This window comes from Triticum dicoccoides, chromosome 2B, assembly GCF_002162155.2.
Source record: "Triticum dicoccoides isolate Atlit2015 ecotype Zavitan chromosome 2B, WEW_v2.0, whole genome shotgun sequence".
NCBI lineage: Eukaryota > Viridiplantae > Streptophyta > Magnoliopsida > Poales > Poaceae > Triticum > Triticum dicoccoides.
The window spans coordinates 171,000,577-171,010,724 of record NC_041383.1 but is presented as its reverse complement, the minus strand read 5'-3'; the positions used below and the strand labels follow the sequence as shown (position 1 = coordinate 171,010,724).

The 10,148-nt window shown below is 44.5% G+C and overlaps 1 non-coding gene across 1 annotated transcript; it reads left to right on the top strand.

Annotated features, from left to right (window-relative positions):
* The first annotated feature begins 3,203 nt into the window (after positions 1-3,203).
* Positions 3,204-3,275, top strand: TRNAH-GUG. The gene has a single exon. It is a non-coding gene; the product is annotated as a tRNA-His (tRNA).
* The last annotated feature ends 6,873 nt before the right edge of the window (positions 3,276-10,148 follow it).

Below are 10,148 nucleotides of genomic sequence, written 5' to 3'. Positions count from 1 at the left end.
CTATTGAGTTTGATTAAGGATTTTTGTTTGTATTGATGCTTTACCTGTTGTACGGAAAAGAAAAAGAAGCATGTGCTGCTGGGTGTAGTAGGGTTGGTGAAGTGATCTTTGTGGCGGCAAGGAAAAGAAATGCATGTTTTCTCTATTAGCACTTCAAAAAATCGGTCCCCACTAATAGACAGACAAAAAACCGAGAACCAACTAGTGGTTGGTTGGTTATGAGGATGGCGAGCCTCGAGCCCACACAGATCAAGTCCAATGATTGACGCATTAGTTCCCCATTAATGTGGATTATTCTTTCAGTGGGAGGCGGCGTTTCAGTCGATAGTGAGGTGTCGGTGATGACTTCGTCAATTTTAAAGCTCTGTATGTTTGGTCCGATCTTCTGTAGGCGTTGTTTGAGTGCGTGTGTGTGTGTGTGGTGGTGGTGGTGTGAGCGTGTGTGCATCTATGTTGTAACTAGTGTTTCTCAAGAAAAATACATACGATCATTAGTGGTTCCACTACAACTCTACTCGTTGAAATAGTACCACCAAGTGAAGTGGCATGAGGACAGGTCTAAGCAGGATGGAGGAAATCATGGGGAAGAGAGAGAGGGGGGGATTCGAACAGTAGGTGTCAAGGACGGATTAGCCGCTGAGGTTTGTGGTGGTCGCTGGCTACTAGAGCAGCACGCGATGGGGAAGTTCTCACACTTTATATGCTAACTTGTTTGGTTGCCACATGTAAACTTTCCCATGAAATATTTGGGAGTGTTCCTGTTACATTATCAACCTTGAAAATGTAGATTGGGATTTTTTGACTGCCAAATTAGTTAAGAAGTTTGATGCATGGGCTGCTAGTTCTGCATCCTCCGGTGCTAGGACCATATTAATTAGTGCCAGCTTTTATGGGATCCACTTACTTTATGTCCATGTTTATGCTCATCAAAGCTTTCATTCGAGAAAAATGGACAAACGCGAAGGCATTTTTTCCAAAAAGGTAAAAGAAGAGAGCTTACCATATGGTTAAGTGGGCTATTTGTCGCTCTAAGCGGTTGTTTGGATATCAATAACTATACATGAGATTTTAGAAAACCAGTTTGCAGAGGATTTTCAGGAAAACCAATTTTTGTTAGTTTTTCTGTTACAATAAGTATATAATATTCCTTATTTGGTTGGGAAAAGGTAAGGAAACGTAGTCATACACTTCAATGGATATCAGCGGTTTCGTCCAGCACTCACACACCGTTCATCGACCAACGACTCATCTCCCGCCCGCTGCATCACTTTCTCCTTCGTGACATCGTGGTCAAGGTCTCAAGTTGCTGCCAGAGAAGGAGCCCATGACAACCTTGTTTTCATATATACTGCAACGGCCATTGGAGAAGAAAAATGACTGTGAAAAAACATTTATTTTTCACATGTTCAAATGGTCGGGTTTTTTCCGGAGTATCTTGGGCATTGTTTTGGGCCCCTCGTGTTGCCCCTACTAGCTTTGCCTCGTTTCATCATTTTCTTCCCCGAGGGAAGAAATTTTACATGATGTGTCTTGTTCCTATCTGTTGGTAATTTGGTGCACTTGTAAGAAAGCAACCTTCGATGGACATATTGTTTGATGTACCTTTGGAGGTTGTGTTCACTTTGCGTTGTTTTATGCAGTTGACGGGTTTGCTAAAGGTCAATGATCGTGCTCCATTCCAGACTAGTGTAGAGAATGTAATTAGAGTTGCGGCATCATTGGTTGGTCGTGCTGAAGCGCCGAGGAGGTTGATGATCCAAAGCTCTATGAATACTTTTTTTTAGGGGGAGACTGTAGAACAATAGTTCTACGGTAATATATATTAATAAAAATTAAAGTTTACATCAAAAAGGAAGAAACTAGTTTAACCAATGCCTGTCTTTGGAAACATAATGTAAATGAAGAGAGTGCTTAGAAATGTGCTTCAATCCAATCTGAAAAGGATTGCTTGTGCTTCAGCTTGATCTTGTGTTGAAGAAGAACTAAATCTTTCTTGAGCAGCACTTTCCATGTCATGACATTGGGTGTGATGCGTCTGAAGATCTTGCCATTCCTCTGCATCCAAATTTGCCAGCATGCCATGATGATGAAGTTGAGGCCGACCTCCTTGGGAAGTTGATTCACAGCTAACAGTGTCTCATAGAGCACACTCGTGTCTCTGCGTTTGTGTGGGATAATCATGTCCCAGCATCGTAGAGCAAAGGGACAATCCCAAAAAAGGTGCATAGCAGTTTCTTCCACTTGATCAGTACAACACTCACACTTATAGGAAGGGAGATGGAAAGATTTTCTGTGAAGAAGTCCTCTTGTGTTAACTCGATCGTGCAGTAACAACCAGAAGAAGATTTTATATCTTAACATGACTGCAGCAGACCAAATTTTCTTAAAGACTGGGTGAGCCTCCTCTCCTTGCATGAGAAAATTATAAGCTTTTGAAGGAGAGAAAGAAGCCGAGTTCCAAATGTATTTTCACTGATCTGCATTCTCTCGAAGATTTGATTGTTCCAGACAAAATCTAAGCTCTATGAATACTTGAGGACAAAATGGAGATCTTCATCTCTAGGCCGGTGGCTGATGTTCTTCATCCTATCATTTTGGTTTCAACGGCTGGGTTTGATGCTTGTTGGTAGATTTAATTGGTTGTAGTAGACTTTACGTGTTATGTTGTTGGCAGCTTTCTACCCTATAGTAGGTGTTTTGAAATCGAGCACTCGCAATAGGTTTCTCCTAATGCTCCAATTCACTCCTTCCCTTTCCCTTCTCATATTTGTTATTGTCTTTCGTATGTATTGTTTGTGAACTATGTACCGTATACTTTTGTTAGACAGCTAATGAAAATGGGCATATGAACCCGGTTGGAAAAAAAAGGCTGCCACGAAGGGACACTTTTTCTGAGGAGTCTCTTACGTGGTAAATACAACACGAACTAGTTTAGTCTGATCAGATCCAACTTTGCTCTCAGTCAATTGATTAAATCTTTGTTAGACACGAAGTATAGACGCTTTGTTCAAGGAATTTATGAGGTATTCGTCCTATAAGAATAACACTGTATAAAATTCAAAAAAGAGTAATATTGTATGGCTGCAATGGCCCTTTGAAGTGACAAAAGGACTCTAAACTGCTAGGCGATGATGTTTTATGTACAAACGAGTAAGCACTGAACCCAGATATCTACACTAGCGTATAAGAAACAGACAAAAGGTGTGGCTGTAGTTTAGTGGTGAGAATTCCACGTTGTGGCCGTGGAGACCTGGGCTCGAATCCCAGCAGCCACATTCCATCTTTTTTATCTCTGTATTTTTCGTTTTATTCTGTCCTGCTATGGGCTGTACTCTACTTGCTCCTGCTGCTGCTGTTCTGGCCCAGTTCACGGCAGGCCATGAAAAAGGCCTTCTAGACGACTTTTCGGTCCGACAGACACAAACAGTTTCCCCATCTCTCTCTCTCTCTCTTTTTTCTTTTGGCATCCTTTTCCTGTCTTCCATCCCTGTTTTCCATGAAGTTTCCCGGCGACAGTACGGCCCCACGGAGGCACGGCAAACGCGGTTTGAGCCAGCTGCCAGTCATGCTCCATTGTTCCCCACCTCATCGCGCCGTGCTGCCGGTTCGTGCGCAAGCTGTGCATGCACCGCATGGATGTATCTGCACAGACACACGTCGCGGCCGCGTCGGCAGCTCCGATCGGCGGTGAGGTGAACCGTCCCGTCCGTGCTCCGGCTCGACAGATCTCACCATGTCACCACCGCGTGCATCCTCTTCATGGTTCATGAACGCGATCATCTCGCGGTGGCCGCCCGACCGGGCACTGAAGTAGGCGCCGCCGCTTCAAGTCTCCGGCGCGTGCGTGGCCCTGCTCCGGACTTCGTTAATCTTTCTGCCCGAACTTAGCATGGCCTGAGCCGCTACCAAAATCACCATTGATTAACCGGCAGACACCAGAACATGCACGCATGCTTGCAGTTTAATTTCAGTCTCCGACCCCTGCAGGCTGCTGCATGGGTGGGTGGGGAGGACGTATCCAAATCCAGGCTAATCTCGCGAGCAAGATCCAATGCTACTAATAAAGCTCCCCCGTTCTTTGATTATCACGCAGGGAGATTCGGGGTTTGGCTATGGCTTCAAAGCATAGTATGCTCAAGACATCGTCATGTGATCACTTGTTCATCGGAGTGGTACGTAGTTTATTTGGAGAACCATGTGATCCGGCGCGTGCGGCTCTGTTTTTCTACTCTGTTTCTCTGTCTCCGGGCTCTGTTTTCTACTGTACTCTCCTGTTCCTCACCGACTCCCACTCTTGACCGGACGCCGGATGTCCGGCATCCGGCGATGTAGCGTACCTGCTACGGCGTGGATGTGCTTGTACTGTCACTCGTCGTGCTTTGTGCAGATCTTGTATTCTACTAGTCCGTCTGCGACAGTCAGATTACATTGGTGCAATTGACAAATGCAGCCACAGTTCTGACGTGTGGTTGCGCAATTGATCCATTGCAAAATTCCAAATGTCGAGTTAGCAGCGAGTTGCCACGAACTCTGTGGTTAATCTACAGTGGCTGGCTTTCACGGCCGGAGCAATTTCGGCGAAAGTCATCTTCTGCTCGCGACCTTAAATTAGATATTGATGAATAGTCAAATATAAAAAAAAATAGGAAACAGGAATTGAAAAAATATAAGTCTTTTTTGTGGCGAATTTTAACAAATGTTTTCAGTGCCTACAACATTTCATCATGGAATAACGTTTGTGGAAGTGGCGGTCAAAAAAAATCGGCACTCCAAAATGCTTTCGAAAATAGCACTTTTGGAGCATCGATTTTTTCCACGACTCCTAACAAATGTCATTCCATGATGAAATTTTGTGAGCACTCAAATATTTGGCAATGTTTGCCACAAAAAAAACATAGTAATTATTTTTTGGATTTTACTGTTCACCTAAGCTCTTTTGAGCTCGAGCTCAGAAACACCGCGTCCCAATTTCAGTCGATTTCCTCAAAACTGCAGCCTCTAAAATGGGTATAGATGAGATTCCAGAGTCTTGTGCTATTTCAGACTCTAAATCTACATCCTCTATATATTCTTGAGTATGATTGCCAATTTCTTCTGGACAAAGTGCTGGACAGGCTCCCACCCTTGGCAGGGTAACAACATCAACACGGTAGGTCGATCTGCCCTTATCAAGTCTATCTTAGCATCCCTTGTGATTTACCATTTGACCGCGCTTGATGTGCCACCGAAGTCCAATCAAGTCTCGGACTACAAGGTTAAATGAGGAACGGTTTGTTGCCCTACCAACCTGGGTGGCTTGGCCATCCTCAAACTCGACAAGTTCTCTCGCGCGTTCAGACTCCGTTGGCTCTGGTTTACTTGGGTTGACCCCAAAGAGCTTGCGACGATGAGGACAAAGACTTATTCTATATGGCGTCGACGATCACCATTGGCGATGGCATGAAGGCAATTTTTGTTGGAAATATGCCCTAGAGGCAATAATAAATTAGTTATTATTATATTTCCTTGTTCATGATAATCGTTTATTATCCATGCTATAATTGTATTGATAGGAAACTCAGATACATGTGTGGGTACATAGACAACACTATGTCCCTAGTAAGCCTCTAGTTGACTAGCTCGTTGATCAATAGATGGTTACGGTTTCCTGACCATGGACATTGGATGTCGTTGATAACGGGATCACATCATTAGCAGAATGATATGATGGACAAGACCCAATCCTAAGCCTAGCACAAAGATCGTGTAGTTCGTATACTAAAACTTTTCTAGTGTCAAGTATCATTTCCTTAGACCATGAGATTGTGCAACTCCCCGATACCGTAGGAATGCTTTGGGTGTACCAAACATCACAACGTAACTTGGTGGCTATAAAGGTGCACTACAGGTATCTCCGAAAGTGTCTGTTGGGTTGGCACGAATCGAGACTGGGATTTGTCACTCCGTGTAAACGGAGAGGTATCTCTGGGCCCACTCGGTAGGACATCATCATAATGTGCACAATGTGACCAAGGGGTTGATCACGGGATGATGTGTTACGGAACGAGTAAAGAGACTTGCCGGTAACGAGATTGAACAAGGTATCGGCATACCGACGATCAAATCTCGGGCAAGTACAGTACCGCTAGACAAAGGGAATTGTATACGGGATCGATTGAGTCCTTGACATCATGGTTCATTCGATGAGATCATCGTGGAACATGTGAGAGCCAACATGGGTATCCAGATCCCGCTATTGGTTATTGACCGGAGAACGTGTCGGTCATGTCTGTATGGTTCCCGAAACCGTAGGGTCTACACACTTAAGGTTCGATGACGTTAGGGTTATAAAGGAAGTTTGTATGTGGTTACCGAATGTTGTTCGGAGTCCCGGATGAGATCCCGGACGTCACGAGGAGTTCCGGAATGGTCCGGAGGTAAAGATTTATATATGGGAAGTCCTGTTTTGGTCACCGGAAAAGTTTCGGGTTTTATCGGTAACGTACCGGGAGGGTCCCGGGGGTCCACCAAGTGGGGCCACCATCCCCGGAGGGCTGCATGGGCCAAGTGTGGGAGGGGACCAGCCCCAGGTGGGCTGGTGCGCCCCCCCACAAGGGCCCAAGGCGCCTAGGGTTGGGGGAGGGGGCGCACCCACCTAACTTGGGGGGCAAGTTTCCCCTCTCCCCCCCCTTTGGCCGCCACCCTAGATGGGATTGGGGCTGCCGCACCCCTTGGGGTGGAAACCCTAGAGAGGCGCACCCCCCTCCCTCTCCCCTATATATAGTTGAGGTCTTGAGGGCTGCCAACACATGAGTCTTCACCTCTCCCTGGCGCAGCCCTACCTCTCTTCCTCCTCCTCTCCCGCGGTGCTTGGCGAAGCCCTGCAGGATTGCCACGCTCCTCCATCACCACCACGCCATTGTGCTGCTGCTGGACGGAGTCTTCCTCAACCTCTCCCTCTCTCCTTGCTGGATCAAGGCGTGGGAGACGTCACCGGGCTGTACGTGTGTTGAACGCGGAGGTGCCGTCCGTTCGGCACTAGGATCTCCGGTGATTTGGATCACGATGAGTACGACTCCTTCAACCCCGTTCTCTTGAACGCTTCCGCTTAGCGATCTACAAAGGTATGTAGATGCACTCTCCTTCCCCTCGTTGCTGGTTTCTTCATAGATAGATCTTGGTGACACGTAGGAAAAATTTGAATTTCTGCTACGTTCCCCAACAGTGGTATCAGAGCTGGGTCTATTGCGTAGATTCTTTGCACGAGTAGAACACAAAGTAGTTGTGGGCGTTGATTTTGTTCAATATGCTTACTGTTACTAGTCCAATCTTGATTCGGGGGCATTGTGGGATGAATCGGCCCGGACCGACCTTACACGTACACTTACGTGAGACAGGTTCCACCGACTGACATGCACTTGTTGCATAAGGTGGCTAGCGGGTGCCAGTCTCTCCCACTTTAGTCGGATCGGATTCGATGAAAAGGGTCCTTATGAAGGGTAAATAGCAATTGACATATCACGTTGTGGTTTTTGCGTAGGTAAGAAACATTCTTGCTAGAAACCCATAGCAGCCACGTAAAACATGCAAACAACAACTAGAGGACGTCTAACTTTTTTTTGCAGGGTATGCTATGTGATGTGATATGGCCAAGAAGAATGTGATGAATGATATGTGATGTATGAGATTGATCATGTTCTTGTAATAGGAATCACGACTTGCATGTCGATGAGTATGACAACCGGCAGGAGCCATAGGAGTTGTCTTTATTTATTGTATGACTTGCGTGTCATTGAACAACGCCATGTAATTACTTTACTTTATTGCTAACCGGTAGCCATAGTAGTAGAAGTAATAAGTTGGCGAGACAACTTCATGGAGACACGATGATGGAGATCATGATGATGGAGATCATGGTGTCATGCCGGTGACGACGATGATCATGGAGCCCCGAAGATGGAAATCAAAAGGAGCAAAATGATATTGGTCATATCATGTCACTTTTTGATTGCATGTTGATGTTTATCATGTTTACGCATCTTATTTTCTTAGAACGATGGTAGCAAATAAGATGATCCCTCATTAAAATTTCAAGAAAGTGTTCCCCCTAACTGTGCACCGTTGCGAAAGTTCGTCGTTTCGAAGCACCACGTGATGATCGGGTGTGATAGATTCTTACGTTCACATACAACGGGTGTAAGCCAGATTTACACACGCGAAACACTTAGGTTAACTTGACGAGCCTAGCATGTACAGACATGACCTCGGAACACAAGAGACCAAAAGGTCGAGCATGAGTCGTATGGAGAATACGATCAACATGAAGATCTTCACCGATGATGACTAGTCCGTCTCACGTGATGATCGGACACGGCCTAGTTGACTCGGATCATGTATACGTAATCACTTAGATGACTAGAGGGATGTCTATCTGAGTGGGAGTTCATGAGATGAACTTAATTATCCTGAACATAGTCAATAGATCTTTGCAAATTATGTCGTAAGCTCGCGCTTTAGCTCCACTGTTTAGACATGTTTCTAGAGAAAATATAGTTGAAAGTTGACAGTAGAGATTATGTGGACAGTAGAAAGCTTATGTCCTTAATGCACCGCTTAGTGTGCTGAACCCCAAACGTCGTCTGTGGATGTTGCGAACATCGGACATACACGTTTTGATAACTACGTGATAATTCAGTTAAACGGTTTAGAGTTGAGGCACCAAAGATGTTTTCGAAACATAGCGGAACATATGAGATGTTTCGAGGGCTAAAATTGGGATTTCAGGCTCGTGCCCACATCAAGAGGTATAAGAACTCCGACGATTTTCTTAGCCTACAAACTAAGGGAGAAAAGCTCAATCGTTGAGCTTGTGCTCAGATTGTCTGAGTGCAACAATCACTTGAATCGAGTGGGAGTTGATCTTCCAGATGAGATAGTGATGTTTCTCCCAAGACATTGCCACCAAGCTACTAGAGCTTCGTGATGAACTATAAGATAACAGGGATAGATATAATGATCCTTGATCTATTCGCAATGTTCGACACCGCGAATGTAGAAATCAAGAAGGAGCATCAATTGTTGATGGTTAGTGAAACCACTAGTTTTAAGAAGGGCAAGGGCAACAAGGGGTACTTCATGAAACGGCAAATCAGTTGCTGCTCCAGTGAAGAAACCCAAGGTTGAACCTAAACCCGAGACTAAGTGCTTCTGTAATAAGGAGAACAGCCACCGGAAGCAGGATTACCCTAGATACTTGGTAGATAAGAAGGCTGGCAAGGTCGATAGAAGTATATTGGATATACATTATGTTAATGTGTACTTTACTAGTACTCCTAGTAGCACCAGGGTATTAGATACCGGTTCGGTTGCTAAGTGTTAGTAACTCGAAATAAAAGCTACGGAATAAACCGAGACTAGCTAAAGGTGAGCTGACGATATGTGTTGGAAGTGTTTCCAAGGTTGATGTGATCAAACATCGCACGCTCCCTCTACCATCGAGATTGGTGTTAAAATAATTGTTATTTGGTGTTTGCGTTGAGCATAGACATGATTGGATTATGTCTATCGCAATACGGTTATTCATTTAAGGAGAATAATGGTTACTCTATTTATTTGAATAATACCTTCAATGGTCTTGCACCTAAAGGAATGGTTTATTGAATCTCGATCGTAGTGATACACATTTTCATGCCAAAAGATATAAGATAGTAATGATAGTACCACTTACTTGTGGCACTGTCATGTAAGTCATATTGGTATAAAACGCATGAAGAAGCTCCATGTTGATGGATCTTTGGGCTCACTCATTTTTGAAAAGTTTGAGACATGCGAACCATGTCTATTGGTGTATACGCATGAAGAAACTCCATGCAGATGGATCGTTTGGACTCACTTGATTTTGAATCACTTGAGATATGCAAATCATACCACATGGGCAAGATGACTAAAAAGCCTCGTTCTCAGTAAGATGGAACAAGATAGCAACTTGTTGGAAGTAACACATTTTGATATGTGCAGTCCAATGAATGCTGAGGCATGCAGTGAATATCATTATGTTCTTACTTCACAGATGATTCGAGTAGATGTTGAGTATATTTACTTGATGAAACACAAGTCTGAATTATTGAATGGTTCAAGTAATTTCAGAGTGAAGTTGAAGATCATTGTGA